General features: G+C 40.5%; 1 long non-coding RNA gene across 1 annotated transcript in view; it reads right to left on the reverse strand.

Moving 5' to 3' along the window:
- Positions 1-9388: 9388 nt before the first annotated feature.
- Positions 9389-18871, reverse strand: part of LOC125442975 — a 30873-nt gene continuing 21390 nt past the window's right edge. The window contains exons 2-3 of the long non-coding RNA XR_007246054.1: positions 15013-15134; positions 9389-10388 (exon numbers count right to left, since the gene is read on the reverse strand). This is a non-coding gene — a long non-coding RNA (uncharacterized LOC125442975). The remainder of the gene's footprint in view (positions 10389-15012; positions 15135-18871) is intronic.

The following is an 18871-nucleotide window of genomic DNA, read 5'->3' on the forward strand; positions in this document are numbered from 1 at the left end:
TTTGATTAATGTTGACCCTGATGCAAAGTGTGTTCAGTCTGGGTGTTGTGAGTTTTTTTGGACTGCATTGGCATGGTTTGGTAGTTTTTTGCTCCTAATGTTCCTCCAACATCTATGGCTGGCATCTTCAGTGGCATTTCATGGTAAATTGTGTTTCTTTCCATGGCACAGTGTGCAGTGATTGTGTGGTGAGATATATGTTTTGTCCATCTCCCAGATGGGGAGGGGTGAGACACATTTGCATGCATCTGAGTGGAGTCAGAGGCACATCGGGGGGAAATGGTGTGTGGGGACAACACCTCCTCCGGGCGCCTCACCCCCACCCCCCTGCTTAGGGGCAGGGGTGGCTTGCCAGGCACAGCAGCAGCAGGCTGGGCACCGCAGCGGCAGGCCAGCTCCTAGGTGGTGCCCATCTGAGCCCCCTCAACTCCATTTCCTTTTGTTGGGGATTGCACCCTATGTCTTCCCACAGAGTGAACAATGGTAGGGGACATTCATAGACTCTGTGGGCCAATTATTTGTTTGTTTCGAGGATGACCATGCCATGCAGAAATGGCAGTTTTCCTTCTTTTTCTTTTCCCATGGTGAGATGAATACTATTAAGGTGGTTCGGAAATTTCATCAATTCTTCCTTGCCGTGGCTCCAAATGGTGAAAGTATAATCAACTATTTGGAACCACACTGGGCATTTTTGTGGTGCTGCTTCTAGGGCATGTTTTTTTTCAAAGTGTTCCATGTTAAAATTAGCTACAACAGGGGTTTAGGGGTTTTTCCATGACCACCCCATCTATCTATTCATAGAAGTTATTTCCCACTGGAAGTAACTGGATTGGGATTGAACTATAATTGTGTGCAATCTGATATTGCAGCCTAGAAACAAGTCCTGGAAATGAATCTCTATGAGTTGAATCTTTGAAGACAGGAAATACATTCTGGGGACTGTGACGTTACATAAGAAAGTCAAATCTGGACCTCTCAGGTGATATCACATCCTGGGATCGATGAAAAGAGTTGTGAGGGCTTAGGGATGGGAAGAGAGCAAAGGTGCTGATAAATACTGAGGACTCAAAGGTGGATCCAGTTCTACCCTGGCCCATACAAAGCAATGGCACCTTCTACAGAGTAGCATGTGTGTGGGAATTCATCCCTGACAGGATAACAGAAAGGAAAGTATAACTAAGTTTTGGATCTCGCTATACTCTGGTGGAGGAGGTCTTCAAGTGATGTGACGCAGCAGTATTGTTTGCCTGTCTTCAGACATACTAAGCTAATCATACCTACCTAAGCTCCAAATAGGTTTTCATGGACATTCACCCTGCTAACCTGTGATGACGTTTGCCAATTCTGTGGGTGGTAAGCAGGAGACTTTGGCACTCACAGAGGTTTGTACTATGTGCTAGATCTGTGTTCTCTAAAAATGTACCAGACAAAAGGGTCATAGATTAGGAAAAAAATAACAAATAAATGCTGCATTGCTTTGAACTAGAATACAGTTCTAATTAATCTAATTTTGGTTTTCACCAATTTGAGACAAGTGTAGCAGTGGAGATAAATTGAAAACTGAGCCCACATAAAATGTCACTTGTGAAGGTAGTTCACATTTGTCATCTTGGAAATTTAGCAACTCTCTGTCAGTTGGCCAGAGGTGTAGCTAGGGAAAATGGAGCCCGGGGAAAAAACTGAGTTTTGCGCCCCCCCATATGGGCAGTATCCCTCCCCCACCACAACCAAACAACATTTTTTGCACCAGGTCATCTCAACGTCACCATCACATTATAGAACATATCCCAACACACAAATCTGAACACACTCAGGGCTGCCTAGTTTAAACAACATTGAAAGTGATGCTATTTTTTGAAGGGGGGGAATCCACCCTGAAACAGCATCACTTTTAATGTTGTTTAAACTCCTTTTAAATCCACCTTTTAAACTCCTTTTAAATCCACCTTTTAAACTCCTTTTAAATCCACCCTTAAAGGGAGACTCTGGGCTCCCTAGTTTAAACAACATTGAAAGTTGAAAGAGCCCCTCGGGGATGGGGCGGTATAAAAGTCCAAGCAATAAATAAATAAATAAATAAATAAATAAATAAATAAATAATAAGTGATGCTGTTTCAGGTAGATGGGAGCTAATAGGAGATGGGGCTACACCTTTGAGAGTCTATAACTTTGGACTCCCTCAATCAAACCTCATCAAACCTGGGTGATATCATCAGGAGAGTCTCCTAAAGATGTCCTGAAAGATTGGTGCTGCTAGATTAACAATTGCTTAACAATTAACCCCTGACAGCAGGCACCCCCCCCCAAATTTTCCCAGATTCTCCTTTTAAATCCACCCACTTTGGCATGGACTTAAAGGGAGAATGTGAGGTCCGCAGTTTAAACATTGAAAGTGATGCTGTTTTAGGGTGGGGGAGAATACACCCCAAAACAGCATCACTTTCAATGTTGTTTTAACTGGGGACCCCAGATTCTCCCTTTAAAGTGGAGTTAAAAGATGTATCTGGGCTCCCTAGCTTAAACACCATTGATAGTGATACTGTTTGGGGGTGGATTCCACTGGAGGTATTTTGTGAGAGAGGATGCTGACATTTTTTTGGTAAATGTTTTGCTGGGGGTGATTTGTGAGAGATTTACATGCTTAATACCCACTTGCTCTGGCTTGGAGCTGTTTCTCAGGCTTACAACCTACCTCATAGGGTTGGTGTGAGGACAAAATTAGGAAACAGAGTTGGTGGGGAGACAGACATGTATATTTTGCTGGGGGTGGGAGGTGTTTTGTGAGCTGGTACAAAAATCATTGTTTGGTTGTGGTGGGGGAGGGTGGCCGCCCATACCGGGGGGGTGCCAAACTCAGGTTTTGTTCCCGGGCTCCAGTTTGCCTAGATACTCCTCTGCAAATCTCCAAACTCTTTGTTTTGTTTAACACTTTTTCCACATTTTGAATTGGCTTTTCTAATGTAAACACCACATCATCCACAAAAGCCCTCAATTTATATGACTGTTCACCTAATTTCAGACTCCTTATTTGAAGGAAAGACCTACCAGGTCTGACTCAGTTTAACTACATATTAAAATTCACCTCTTCTGGTTTTTTCCTTCTTTTTCTAAAGAGAACAAAGAGTTAAGATCTGTACCCTATATGCTTATGCCCAATCAAACACCCCCTTGAATATCTGGATCTCAACTGGTGACTAGTAAGCAGAACCTGAACTGGTGGGTGTTCAAGCATCCCTAGTTGAAGGTTCTCTTGTCAGTGTAAATCCACCAGTTCCATTGCCCAAATCTCTGTTGCTTCCTTAATTATTTGGCCAGAGCTAGAAAATGAGCCAGTGAGATCATCTTGATTCCTTTTCTAAGATTATTTTATTTGATATGTCACTAGGCTTAGTTTCTCTTGTCATTCATCATTATTTTGTTTTTTTTTGTTTTGGTTCTGTCATTTTACTCCATTTAAACACTGCTTATACATGATTGTATGCCATTTATACACAAAAATACTGGAAATGCATTAATTTTAATGGGGAACATTTCTCTTTCCTTCAGTAAAATTTGCATTAAAATAAAGACTCTTTTGTCAGTCCCTTCTTCCATCATAAAGGTTGTTACGAGATGTGTCCATGGTAAACCATAAGCAATGGTGTATCCATCACAGTAACATTAAAACAAAACACTTGATTTTAAAAAAATGTTTTACTTTATAGTTTGGTTAGAAGATAAGAAAATCATAAAAGTACTGCATTGCTTTTGGGTAGTGTAAGTTATTGCTCTTGCTAGCATAATTCCCAAATTATTCAGTGCCATAAAAGTTTTATGCTCTGTATACATATGTCTCTGTGTTTATTTGATCAATTATTTTTATCCTCTTGTTTGGCATTTCTTTATGAAAAAGAATAAAAGATGTGAAGCTGAGCTGTGATGTCAATTTTTTTTTATTTTTTAATCATGTCCAAACAATTTTATGGTGGTGCTTTTTTTTTAGATCAAAGAATGCCAAGTTATTTCTTGCTTGTTTGATTTTAAAAATCTGACCAAGAATAACTGTGTTTGCATTTCCTATAATATGGAGGAATAACTAGCAGAGAAAGAGAGAAAGGAATGAAAGGCTTGTCATGACATATACCAAATGAGCTATTTTGAGGGATTTTGTAAACACAGATGACTTTGCTTCCTATAGTGTCTTACAGAGCCAAGTTAACAACTAAGGTTACCACTGATGTAGCTAGCCCATCACTAGCCTCCTAAACAGCAATCTGCAGTCCTGGAAAAAACCATTAAGCAAATAAGCATGTGCTTAGGGCCTCAAGTAAGGAGGTTTTGGGTTTTTTCCCCCCAGTGCCAGATTTACAATGGACCATGTTGAACCAGGACCCATAAAAATGGGGACCTCACAATAAATGGGGAAAAAACTTAATATAATTATAGTATTGAAAAGGTTACTAATATATTCTAATCTTGGGAATACAACAAAATTGGAATCTGGCAACTGTCATGTAGTCCACTGTGGTGGAGCAACCTCAGCTTGCTTTAGAAAAAGGGTCTCAACCTGTGGCTCTCCAGATGTTCATGGATTACAGTTCCCATCAGCCCCTGGTGGCAGTATGTTCAGTATGACAATACTTGACAAGCGTGACGTCACTTGTGAGTAAAGAAGGCAAGTGGTGCTCAGTCGCTCACTCAATGTGCCACAACATGTGTGCTAATGTTGTAAGAAAAGGTGGGCTCAAACAGGGCCAAATCAGGGCTAAATATTGAAGCAGATTTGTAATGTCAGTTTAATTTTGAGATATGATCAAAGACTTTGCCATTAAAATGCAGGGGAAAACTTTTTGAAGTATGAACGAAGTTGTAAATAAGCAACAATAAACATTATTTTACATCTTCGGTTCATGTTAGTTAAAATGCTATGTATCTTCAAGGCAAGAAAGCAATGGAATAATAGGTGTTTTGTTTCATACAATTAACAATATTTATTAATATATACATATATGGTTCAATCTTGTTTTTATTTTGAATTACATATACAAAATATGGGGGTACCAGAATCTTTTCAGTGTTTAGGACCATTAAAGGTCTTAATCTGACCCTGGCCATTAGCTACAGAGAAGTTTAATAAGTACCGGCTTCTTCGTGCTAGCAAAAGTATGCCTGGCTAGCTGAATTCAACAGAAAATTATGCTGTCACAGTTGTGGGTACGAGTTCCAAACAGGAATGGTCAAATATCCCTCTGTCTGGGATGCAATTTTATGGCAAATTTTAAGTAGCATATGCTTAATTTGAAAGGAAAAAAGGGATGCTTGTTTAGAACATTCAGGGCTGGGCAAACAATGTTCTGTGCATGTGCATTCTCACACTGCTTTCCTCATCTTCTGTTCCTTATCCATCATTTTTGTTCTTGACCTGTTTTTGATTGTGGATTGTAAGCCATCCTGTTTAAATATTGTAAGGCTGAACACCACTCAAAGTCAACGTTAAAAGAAGAACTTTATTGACTTGGGTCGCCCTAACTACAAGGTGCTGGAACTGAGGATTCCAGTATTTATTCTATTTTCAGTATTTCAGTTCCAGTATTTATTCTATTTTCAAAACAGACAGTAACCAATCAGCTTTTCCCCTCTGCCCCTGTCCTTGGTCTCCCATTGGTTTTGACAGAGCTACATAGTTTTGGTCTGACGTAGCTCCCCAGCTTGGTTTCCTGCTCTAATGCAAAAAGGCGGGAACTGGTGATTGCTGGAAATTGCAGTCCTGACATCCCACTCCCTCTAAGACCTCCCCCACTCAGCCTGTCCGGGTAGGCACGGTGAAATGCCCGGACCAGCTGTGGGACCGATACATGTTGACTGTGCACCCACTTTTTCTCTCTATATTTCCCCCTTTCAATCAAACACCCCTGGAGCACCCCCATAACGCCCTCACCATGCTCCCACAGGGGCACACACAAGGTGCGCCGCACATCCCTCTGCCCCCTTGGTGCTATGCTACTGTTATGGGGTCACCATAATGCAGCTGTTATTTGACAATGCTTTCCACCACTTCCACCAACTCAATATTTATTCATTGGTAGTGTGCAGTCATGGATAGCAGCTATGTAGTTTTGCACTGCTTTGTCATGACTGCCCCCTTATCAACCGAAAACACCAATTAGGACAAAATGTTGTTTTGCAAGTGTTTCATTTTGTTGGCTTGGTGTTGTTGAAAGTGGCAGTTTTCCAACGTAAGACAGTCCAGCTCAGATCCTGTTTGCTGGTCATGAACAGGGAGCTGGTTTTTCAATGATTGGTTTGATTGTTTGTTGACTTGTTCAGGGCTGTTCAGTACATTGGTTCACTGTAGGCCTGTTTCCAAGCTATAATTAATGCAGGTACAATCCATGTGCAGTGTACACTTGATTGTTCTTGGTGTATGTGTTGAGTAATTCTCATGTTACAGTTCTTGTTATGTGTGTTGATTAATTCTTTTGTTACAGTTGATGCATTCATAAAGCAAATGCATGCTGGCTTTTTCTTACAAACAGATGTATGCATGTACAAGCAGGATATACATGCAATCACTGTTAACATGCAAATAGGACTTCTGTTCCTTCCTAACCATGCAATTTGCTCTTCTCACACAACTCAATCAATTTCTAATATCCACCCCTCCTCGCCCTTGCTGTGTAACAACTCTGCTCAGCAGGCAAATGTTTAAATAGACAATTAAATCAGTCATAAATCATATAAATTAGTCATAAACAAATGCTGTGTTTCAGTAAAAATCTACCCTTTGGTGTCTAAGTAGTCCCTGGTGATAGCAATAGCTTCAAATGGGTTCGAAAGCACCATCTTTGCACATATACAGTTTTGCAATAACCTGGTGCAAATCTGTTTGGCAGGCTCCATGTCTGTTTGTCATGAACTAAACAAGGCTGGGTGATCTCCTCATATCTGACTGACACTGTAAATTCATCTGCCAGACACGTTAGCAACAGAATTTGCAGCATCCTTCAGTAGGAATAAGATGAGCACCTTGCTTCTGTGATATCTGAGTTTCACTTCTTTTGTCTGCCTGGTTACCAGTTCCACTTCAATCTTGTAAGTTTGAAGCAGACACCAATATGATGAATTCTGCCACCTGGACAGAAGTATCGCGCACGATCTGATGTTTCTGATTTTAAATTATGTCCATGGAGGATGCATAATTCAAGCAAGCCAGTGCATTGTGAAAATGCATCACCACTGGGTACCTGGCCACCTGCTGTGCTGAATGGCATTGCTGCATATTTGCAAAATTCCTCGAAATGCTGGCCATTCTAAATTGTGAGGGAATCATAAATGTGAGTATGTGAGGTGCACAGCTTAACAGAAAGCACATGTTGCCAGCAAGGTGACTGTGATTTTAAAACATCTGTTTTGCAAACACAAAATCATTGCTAATGTGCAATTTAATGAAGTTATATTTATTTAAGGAAGCTACTTATTGTGTAGCTAAATGTGCCTAAATTTACATATAATTAACCATAAACATTTATACATTTCCAACAGTTTATGGACCATAAAGTGTACACAATGTTCACATAAGTTTGGAAACAGGAGGGAAACTGCACATGTTATTTCATTTCTATGAAAAACCATACCTGGCAATGTGGTGCCGTCATCCTAGTCAGGTACATTGGCAGTGGCCCTTGGCAAACAACTTTTCAATGAATTCCTTTTCTGCCAACCTCCACTACATCTATTCTGCAACAATAATCCCTGCTTTTTGTCATTTGCTTGTCACCTTGTGGTTTCCAAATGCATTTTTAGAAAACAAATCCTGCTCAATACTGAGAAGATGTATATTGACATTTTGGCAAGTGAGCCTGAACTCATTCAAAGAAAATTGGATCAAATTGAAAATGGAATTAAGCCAATTATAAAGAGAAAGAAAACATCATGCACCTCTTGGAAAATGTTCACATCTAGATAGTCTCATTTACATACTAGTGACATTGTCATTAAAGAGAGTGACAATTTAAAAATAAGGTTTACTATTTACTACAGGATTTATGTTTGAGGAAGGGATGATTTTCACATGACTAATGGCCCAGCCAATGTAAGTAGATATAGGTTTGCTTAGCAGGCAGAAAATGTCAGGATATAATGCTAGATTTCCTGGAGATTAATTGAAGTATAGTAGCTTTATTATATCTGTAATTGCCAAACATATTGTCGTTTGCTTTAAAATATCAGGAAGAGTTCTGTAATGTATATGATGCTTTTCTTGGAAGGAATAACTGCCTTATTCTTCCTTGGGAAGAATAACTGCCCTTCTTTGGATGCGTTCAGGTTCCAACTATGTAACATTAAGGTTCAGGGGGGAGGGGGAGCTGTGGCTCAGTGTTAGAGCACCTGCTTAGAATGCAAAAGGTCCCAGGTTCAAACCCTGACATCTCCAGTTAGGTGACAGTGATTTGAATGATATTTGCCTGAGAATGTGAAAAGCCACTGCCAATTTGAGCAGACAGTACTGTCTCTGATGGACCAATGATGGACCAATGGTCTGATTCAGCATAGGTATAAATGATAGTCAATACTGAATGATAGCCAATATTACACAATAGCCAATATTGCACAATATTACAATATTGCACAAAAGTGGCTGGCAGTCAGAATGACAATTTTTACTAAATTAAAAAAAAAATGTTTCCCAAATGTTAGTTGTGCGGAATTCCACCAGAAAATGTTTCATATTTCAGCCTCAAAACATTTTTTTCTGTTGTGCGGAAAGGACCAATGACTTGACCACATTAATCCAATAAGCTTGCATGGCAAAGCGGAGGCCATTTCTGCATGGCCAGCTGAGGAGGGGTGCATCAGCATTGTTTATGCTGATGCACCGCCCAGGACCATTCACATAACGGTCTTGCTAGGTGTGCAGCCAATGGCGCAACCTTCGCACAGGCTGCGCCACTCCCAAATGGCTCTTACCTAATGTCACCTTATTTCATGTTGTGGAGGCCAGGGGACATGCCCCCGTGGCCAGAGCGATGGCTCTAGGGTCAGAGGTCAGGAGGCATGTCCCCTGGCCTCCACAACGCAATGAAAGGTGACAGGAGGTAAGAGCCATTTGGGAGGGCCGCAGGAAAAATGCCAGCTTCCACCCGGAAAAAAAAACCCTCGCCCCCTGAGTGAGGTTTAAAAGTGGCGTCTTCACACCGCTTGTGGGGGGTGAGCACAGTGCCGCTGCAATGCAGCAGTGCCTGCTGTGTGAACAGAGCCCCAGGGACAGTGTTTTACTGTTCCTAGGGCGCTGTTTTCCACCCGTGTGGAAACAGCCGGAGATTTAAGCCTGGGTTTCCCAGATCTAATCTAGCATTCTAACCATTACACCAAAAATCAAAATCCCCACTTCAGTTAGGGTTCTCCCTCATGCAACTCAAACATTGAGTTTAATTTACTTATTTGATTTATAGATCTTCCTTCTCTGTCAATGTGTTCAGGGTGTCTCACAACAATTCCAACATGTACAATAAAATCAACCACTGATATAAAATGCATTAACATAACCACTTTAATAAGTGAAAGTCAATGGGAAAACAATTATAAGCATAAAATCATATAAGCATGAATCAACATCCAAACACAAGGGAAGGGAAGAAGGGGCAAAGGCAGAGAAAGGGGGGCCAGTGGAAACCCATTACTGCCTTTAACCATAGGCCTTGTGGAACAGCATACAGGTCCTATGGAACTGAAGCAAATCTGGCAAAGCCTAGGTCTCATTTCTGTGGGATAAGATGTACTTTATTGCCTTCTCAACAAAATTTTTAGTAGAGCAAGACTTCAGTGCAATCATCCAGCTTCTTTCCAAGCAGAGAAACAGGCTGAAAATTATTGCATTTGGGGATCCAAGACTACTTCTTAGTGCCTTGCAGCCTGATATTGAGAAACTGATATCCCTACACCAAGCACATCCATGTCATTGAAACTATGAAGACATAACAAGTTAGATGCAAACATACCCTTTAAGTATGGCAAAAAACATACTTTTACTAGGTCATGTTTTATTTGTGAAATACACGTGGCATTTACAGTGTTAGAATTTGTTTGAATTTGCAGTAGACCTAACACCAAGGAAAAGGGTGTGTGTTTGTATATTTTTTTGGAGGGGGGGTGCACATTAGGGATGTGGCTTGGGAGCCAAAGGGGTGGCATCCTGAAAAAGTTTGGGAACCACTGATTTAGGGGTTTGAATGCTAGTATTTTAATGTTAGAAGGGATTAGAATGCTAGAATTCACCTTGAATCTGACATGGTATTCCATTTGGAACCAGTGCAGCTGATGAAGTCCTAGTTGGCTTTGTCCTGTCCACGGTGTCACCATAAGGACCCATGCAGCTGCTTTCAAGACAAGTTGTAACTTCCGAAGCAGTCCTAAAAACAGTTGTACATCAATTTATTTTCTTTTAAAATAAACATTTCTCCAAATAATCTTTTCACTTAATGGCATAAAATTGGCCAAACAAGTATGAATAATTTGAGATCATCAGTCACAAAAATGAGCAGGGCAAAAAAAAGCTTGTGCAAGCCACATCTGAAAACACAAAGGAATGAAAAGGGTGCATTTGTGCGTATGCTTTGTGAGAGCTACTTGGGGCCCAGAAACATGGCATATTATGTGTTTAAATAAATGAAAAAGTATTATTATCCTTCTGGTATTATTATACCACAGGAAAAAAAAATGCTAACTTGTGTCCTGACTCCAACAGCCTTTGAGTTATTACAATAATTGAGTTATTCTGAGGTTCATCCTATTAAAAACAGTATTAAAAACAAAAAATTGAGTGTTTCAATATGTTATCTCTAGTGTGAAGACACAGTAATTATCCACATCCCTAGAATGTGGGAAACTGGCCATGAAACTACAAACATTTATCGAAGCAAATGTGATAATGAGAATTATTATTGTATTCATTGTAGAACACAGTAGTATTTTTCTCCCAAGCACCCACTGCTTCACTATAAACACATACAATTGTGATAGCTTCTATTTTTTAAAATAATGGGCTGCCTACAGCAAATATGGCTCCATCTCTTAAAATGTTGTAGCTCACCTCAAACTGCCTAAGTATGAACACAATTGCTACCTAACTCTGATTTCTCATCCCTGTTAATTCAACTTGATAATACCTGTTTTGATTTCACTTCACCCTTGTACAAATCAAATTGGAGTCTTTCTCTTTTTGCTTCATCAACTGTTTCCTCACTCTGAACTTTTCCGCTGTGATTGAATTATTGACATGTTGGAGTCTGAGTAGACAGACCTAGGTTCTCAGTCCTAATCTATATCTGTAAACACGAAATACCACTCACTGACTGACTCATGCACAGAACTCAAAAACCACTGAAGCTACACACATGAAATTTGGCACACCTGTTCCTTACGGCTTGGGGCTTGGACAGATTTATGGAGGAGAAGTGAATTTATGGCTACCAATCTTGATCCTCTTTGATCTGAGATTGCAAATGCCTTAACAGTCCAGGTGCTCGGAAGCAACAGCCGCAGAAGGCCATTGCTTTCACATCCTACATGTGAACTCCCAAAGGCACCTGGTGGGCCACTGCGAGTAGCAGAGAGCTGGACTAGATGGACTCTGGTCTGATCCAGCTGGCTTGTTCTTATGTTCTTATGTTCTTACGTACTCCAGGTGCTCACTAAGAAAGGATTTCCCAAAATATTCACTTTCATTTTATTTATTACCTATTTACTGTTTTAACTGCTCATCTCTGGCCATCTGCATGAACATTGTAAGGGCAAACCAATCGCTCAGTCCACAGACATGCTGCATGAACATTCTAAGGGTGACAGTTCAACACCACCAGCTTCATGTCCTTCACTAACTGCACTCTACCTCTGCTCTCCACAACGTGTGTGAACCTATTTGAAAACAAACCCATCAGTCCACAGACAGGCTGTGAGGAAATATGCTGCATGTCACCCCAAAGTTCACAAACAGGCTCCAAAAAAGTATGCTGAATGTCACCCCGAAGTTAACAGACAGGCTGTGAAAAAGTACTCCTCCACCCACCCCCACATTAACAACACCATATTTGATAGCCAAATACTATCAAAACAGATTACAAACCACACTATCATCTTGGACTACTAAACATTTGTTGGATTTTGCATATGGACATCAGATTGATTACTGTGCAGACAAGTTTATTGCTCTCAGCCTTCGATCACCCTGTGCTTGTTGTCGTGCTCTGAAGTGCCAGGATGAGTCCCCAGGAATGTGCTGCAGTGGTGGTACAGTCCAGCTCCCTGCCCTTCAACCCTACCCTGAACCTCTTCACAGCCTTCTCACTCATCAGTATCCAATTGCAGAACACTTCCTTTCTGCATCCCGAAAATACAATGGCTGCTTCCACAAGACGTCTTTTGGAGCCCACCAGGTGAAAGAGAGCAATAACACATTGCATTATAAAAAGACAACTACAGGAAGCTGCTGCAAAATATGTGAAAACAAACCCATCAGTCTACAGACAGGCTGTGAGGAAATATGCTGCATGTCACCCCAATGTGCACAAACAGGCTGTAAAGAAGTATGTTGAATGTCACCCCGAAATTCATAGAGAGCCTGTGATGAAGTATGCGTAGCGAAGCATAGGTGCCCTGCTAGTAGAGTATAATGACATGCTTCAAGATCATGGTTTCCTCTCTGGGTCCACCACAAGGGCTTATCATCAGATGTCTACAAGTTTCATGCTCAGTCAACTCTGAGGTTCATGGGGGCAAATTCATATTAGGACCACCGTGATGTACAGAAACCTTCTTCCGCATACCATTTTCTGGATCTGAAATGGTCATGTGAGTCACTATTTGGTCCACTGGATAAACATTCCTGTAGTGAAAAGCTACAAATATGTTTTCCCAGCTGGACAAATAGGAGCTACCCAGAATTGTGTCAGATTGTTACAATGCTACAGGGAAAGGTTTAGGCTCTTTCTCCCCACACGCTGTGGTCCCAATTTCTGTTGGGCATGTACAAGACTAGGAATTAGATCTGAGTAAAGCCCTAAGTATATGTAGAATCTAAAGTCTTTGTAGTAGCTCAAGATAGATGATAAGCCCTTTTAACGTATGCTTAGGCCCTCAGCCATTATGATCTTGGGACAGTCACTGTTTCTCAGACTGGACTACTTCAAATGATTGATGTGATGACAAAATGGAGGAGAGCAGACCATATATGCCACCCTGAGCTGCCTGGAAGGGGCGGGGGATAAAAATGCTGTATGGATTAATGTTAAAGTGGACACAATTTTCAACTTTATTTTTGTATCCATTCTATATAGTTAGAAGATACATTGTGTTTAACAAAAAATGGCATAACATTAGAGTTGACAGGTCCATAGAAAATAAGAGGGTGGAAATGGTGGGGGTGGAAATGTTAGCATCACTGAAAACTCTATGGTTTTACTATAATGTTTTGACCAATTCCTAGAGAGTCCCGAACTCACTTCTGGGGTGTCACAATTGTGGCCATTTTAATTGTATCTTTGTCCTGCCACATCCCCACCCCCACTGGGGAGGGCTGATAACTGTACATTTAAATTACACATACCATGTAAACAGCCTAAAAGACACAAAGAATTATCAGTGATGGTGATGGAAATACAGCAAACCAATCACTGTGACAACATGGGGGTGATGGAAAATGCTATCAAGTTGAGCTGACTTATGATAACCCCATGACATTTTAAGGCAAAAGACGGTCAGAAGTGGTTTTTGTTTTCCTGCCTCTGCATCCAAGCATTTACCAGGGCCAAACCTGCTTAGCTTCCAAGACCTGATAAGATGAAGCTAGCTTAGGCCACCCAGGTCAGAGAAACATTAGATACAAGAAAGATCACAAATGACCATGTTGGGTTATCTATAGCCTCAATACATGGACCATCACCATATACACAAGCCCCATCCTCTCCCATCAGTTTCTCAACTGCAACTGGATAGCCTCACAAACAATGTTTCTTACATTTATTGGACAAAATCCAGATAAGCCCATTTCACAAGTGGAATAATTCATGGTGATCTACCTGACTAAAACTATTCATGTTAAACTGCCAGTGTAGCCAAGGCAACAAATTGAGTTATGTATAGAGTTTGGCCAGCATTGTCAACATTTGAGAAATATGTAATACTTAATGCTGACAGCTATATATGAGTTGTACAATGACACAAAAAATGACTACAGTGTGTTGACTGTACTAGAATAGTGGACTGAAGATTTATTTATTTTATTATTTTTAAATTTTTATAAAACTTTCTGCCCTACTCCTTCCCAGTCAATGGCCACGTTTGGATCACTGGAAATGTCTTCTCTGTAAAGTTTAAAAATTCTGTTCTGTTTGAGGAAGTAAGCAATCAAAAGTCCATCCTCTTCCATCTTACTTTTTCACGGTGGTATAGTTCGCCAGTGATGTGGGCCTGTGAACTTAAAATGTCCCTATTATGTAAAATCAAACAGCTACAAAATGGCTCCCCCTTCCCTCCCATACTCACGTTCAATCTGTCTTCACACCTTTTGAACACAGTTCTGAATGTATTAGCACATTTCACTGTGGAGCCTCGACATTAGCACTAAGTCACTCATTTAATAAATGAAAGTACATTTTACCTCTCTGAAGTGTCATTCCCATAATGTGTCTAAGCAGAATCACTTTCATTATCCGTCACAATCTGATGGCAGTTTTTAAAATGAGAGCCGTTAGAATATCTTACAGGCTTCCTTTCATAACACCTTTTTCCTGTTGGGTCATCTGTCTGTCTTTACATCTCGGGAAAAAAATTAAACATTCAATTCATTTGTCATGGGCTGATCATTAAATATGATCATCTGATGTGGAAATTAATTTAATAACCACTTCACTATTAGTCCTGCTGTAGCAATGAAGCTTGTTGGCTGAAACTTAACATGCTGAGATAATGAGGCACAGGAAACACTACTGTAGCCAGCCGCCAGGTGGGACCTGGAGATATTCCAGAATTGTAACTCACCTCCAGATTTCACAGATCAGCTCTCAAGGAAAATAACCAGCAGTTTTTGAGGGTAGATTCTATGGTATTATACCCTGCAGAGTTCTCTTCCCAAGTTCCATCCCTGAATCTCCAGGAACCACCTGTGAGAGGAGACAACAACTGTGAACTGGATAGACCATTTGTCTGACTCAATATAAGGCATATATAAATCAATATAAGTTCATGCGCTGCAAGAACACCAACTCAAATGAGTTAGATCAATCTCATAATCAAGCATCCTGTTTCCCACAGTGGCTTATTCAGAGGCAGAATGTGGAGGCCATAGCCTGTCTGGCACTTTCCGCACAAACCAAATAAAACATTTTGGGGCAGGAAATAAAATGTTTCCTCCATGGAGTTCCACATGATTTTTAGCCCAAGACATTTTATTTCTTGCCTGAATAGGTTCTATTTGCATGCTGTTTCTGAGCCATTCTTTTTGGAAAACGGTTTTCTAAAAGTATTTCTTTTATCAAACAGTTTTCACATGCTGTGTGGATCTCTTTAAAACATTTCCCATGCCACTCTGTAGTACCAAGACTTCCTCATCAGTGCCATTTTCTGAGCTTGCCCCAGCCATCTTGTGCTGTACTTCCATCAGGGTTTTTTTAAAAAATGGAAAGTTGTGTCTATGTAGCTACATAGACATGACCCCAAGAGAATTGCAGCATCAGATCTACAAATCTGTAAAAAAAAACAACCCTGAAATGACCACAAAATGGCAGCCAGGAAGTGATTTCGAGGGGGTGAGTGCGGACAAATGCAGGGGGTTGATAACATTTGCAAAAAATGGGGGGGGGGGCTTGTGCAGAAGGAGCCACTAGCAAGTTTATATATACTGGGTTGAAACTAGGGCCCCTTCTGCACAGGCAAAATAATGCATTTTCAAACCACTTTCACAACTGTTTGCAAGTGGATTTTGCTATTCCGCACAGCTTCAAAGAGCACTGAAAGCAGTTTGAAAGTGCATTATTCTGCATGTGCGGAATGAGCCTGATCTTCTAATTGTGTATTTCAAGATCTAAAACAGGCTATGGAAATTACTCCAGGAATGCACATCATTAATCCCATCCCACCAAGGTTTACATTCCCACAGTCTTCGCAGCTACAGATGTTTCAGTGAGATCAAAATATGGGTTCATTGCCAGCAACACTTTGAAATATGCACCAATTAATATAAATGATTATTAGGCTCTTCAGCAACCATTTCTGTGTAATGAAATGTCACAGATTCATTTTAATGAAATTATTTTTATATTTTGCTTGCATGAGAAATAGAGCTGATGATCAGCAAAAGAATGAGTTCTAATTTTTTTAAAGCTTGCGATTATGACAGCTGCACTGAATTAGCCAATGCATAAATGATGCTGAGTTAGAACAAAATCTACTTGTCAGCTAAATCGAACATGGTTTGTGTTAATCTTCTTAAGACTTGAGCCATCTCAATTGTAAGTTAAGACTTCATGGAATATTCACCAGGATCAGATTTAGTTAGTTCAGTGAGTTTTACCTAGATAAGTAGATGTCATAGCAGAGTTTTTGATGGACTTCCAAACTTGGAGCACAAAAGACCAGAGGTTAAAACCTTTGTTCAGGGATACAGACATCTGGTGACTCTTGGTCCCATAACTTTTTCTTTGGTCCATTCTGCAAAGGCCTGTCCAGCGGTGGCACACTGACACACTGGTTGAGCCCCAGGACCACTTGCACGTTCCCGAGTGGGCGTTCCAAGAGCCACCATGGCTCACGGAGGCATCTTCACATGAGATTACCATGCAGAAGAAGGCAATGGCAAAGTACCTCTGCTCGCCTTGAAAACCTCATGGTCATCATGAGTTGGTTGCTACTTGACAACACACAATTATTATTATGCAAGTGAGAACCCACAAATGATTGTGGGGTTAGTTTCCTTCTTCCCAACTATTTACTTCTTTCCCTGCCTTGAAAGCCCCCATAGCTCTTTCCTGCCTCTTCTTTCCATCCACCAGCCACCCTGCCTGCTAGCTTCACCAGCTTCAGCTTTCACCATAACCTGCCCCAGCACCCTCTACTCAAGAAAGCTATGGTTCATTTGTGTACTGCTGGTTGCCAGGGCAGGCTCAACTGCACAGTGGGAAACCTACAAGGACTCCTTCTCCATCATATTCAGAGGTTGATACCTCTGATTTCCAGTTGCTGAAGGGCAGCAGCAAATGCACCAAAACCAACGAAGACCACCAAATTCAGCTGCTGACATTGTCAGGAATTACTCTGGTTATCCTTGGCAAATGTCCCTTCCTTTCTTAGAACATCTTGGTGATCAGTCTTTTATTTTAAGTTTGAGTGCTAGAAGCCCTGTCAAAGGTTCCGGCCTTTTGTCATTTACTTCAGGCTGCGATGCTTGGGAGATTTATTAAGGGCCATGTTTAATGAAGCATGCCTGGCTCCTTACAAGAGAGTCACTCAAATGTCAAAACCAAGTGCTCAAGCTGAGCTGTAAAAACTGATGGGTTGTTCTCTCCCCTTTTCCCTCTCTTCTTTCATAATGGGTTACTTGCTTCACACTTGAGTAAAAATCAGTTAAGCCATTTCTTGCTTCAGTCAATGTGTCTTTCATTTGTATCTATTTGGAGAATAAGGTACGGCTAATTAGACACTAACAACATGGTCCAGATAAATTAGCACTGTTTAATGGAGGCAATTGCTCTTTGGGTTTTCATCATTCTGCATTGTGTGTGTGTGTGTGTGTGTGTGTGTGTGTGTGTGTGTGTGTGTGTTATGGGGGTGGGTGACATGGGCCAGAGAAGATCTTCACATGTTGTCTTCAATCTCTGAGTCATAGCTTATTTTTATGTTCTTTTTTAACTTGGCTTTGACTCTCAAGATGACTTGCAATTAAGTTTCAAATGGCAGTATTTAAAATTCACTCAAGCAGTCAGGACACATAAATGAACAGCCCTTATCTCCTGATCATGTACAAAAAGCCTGACTTTTTTTTAAAAAAAATCTCAACATGGTTCCTAAAGGTAATCAGAGAAAGGACTCTGGGGATCTTAACAAAATGGCTACAGAAAACAGGGGCCACAGACGAGAATGCCCTGTTCCTATGAATCCTCAATTTAAATTCTGTTAAGGGTGAAACTCAAAGTTGAGTCTTTCATAGATGTTTACATATGGAAATATTTTACTACCTTTTTATAGCTTGTATAAGAACACTTTCTGGGAGTAAGTACCACAATAGAACTACGTAAGATTCTTAGTAGACCTGCTTTGTTGTCTTTAAAAAATAACCTTCCCCAAAAATATTCTGTCCCCACTAGCATTGCTAACTGATCTGGAGTAAAATGCCCTGTTTCTCTAATAAAGATGAGAAGTATGGAAATAGATAATTGAAAATTTTCAGGGCACTGGGGTAAATAGCTTCACTTGCTAAATAACATCCCATTCAGTCTCTGTTAAAGGGATTCTCCAAGTCAGTCAGCAATCCTAGACCCCACTACTAATGTATCCCTACAAAAGATTTTTGTTCAACTTTCTGGCTGAAACTGAGCTTCAGTTTTTTGAAGTAACTTGCCGAAAGGACTTGTTCTGAAGAAAGAAGGAAAGAAGCAATCTTAGTACTTTCACTGCTTCAATCATATAAGACATATAAGTTCAATCATATAAAACCTTAAGCAACAATGAAAAAAATTCCAGCTATTTTTTTAAAGCTAGTCACATAGGTGAAACAGCCTTTCTAAAAATGTAGCCTGTTCGCAACATGCATGGAGTTTCTTAACATGCATTTATTTAACCATAAATGTAGGCTAAGGCCTACCCTAAACAGAATTTCACTCTTCAGCAAGGTGATTGAGCCAGT

The sequence above is a fragment of the Sphaerodactylus townsendi genome, linkage group LG13 (genome assembly GCF_021028975.2).
Source record: "Sphaerodactylus townsendi isolate TG3544 linkage group LG13, MPM_Stown_v2.3, whole genome shotgun sequence".
Lineage (NCBI taxonomy): Eukaryota > Metazoa > Chordata > Lepidosauria > Squamata > Sphaerodactylidae > Sphaerodactylus > Sphaerodactylus townsendi.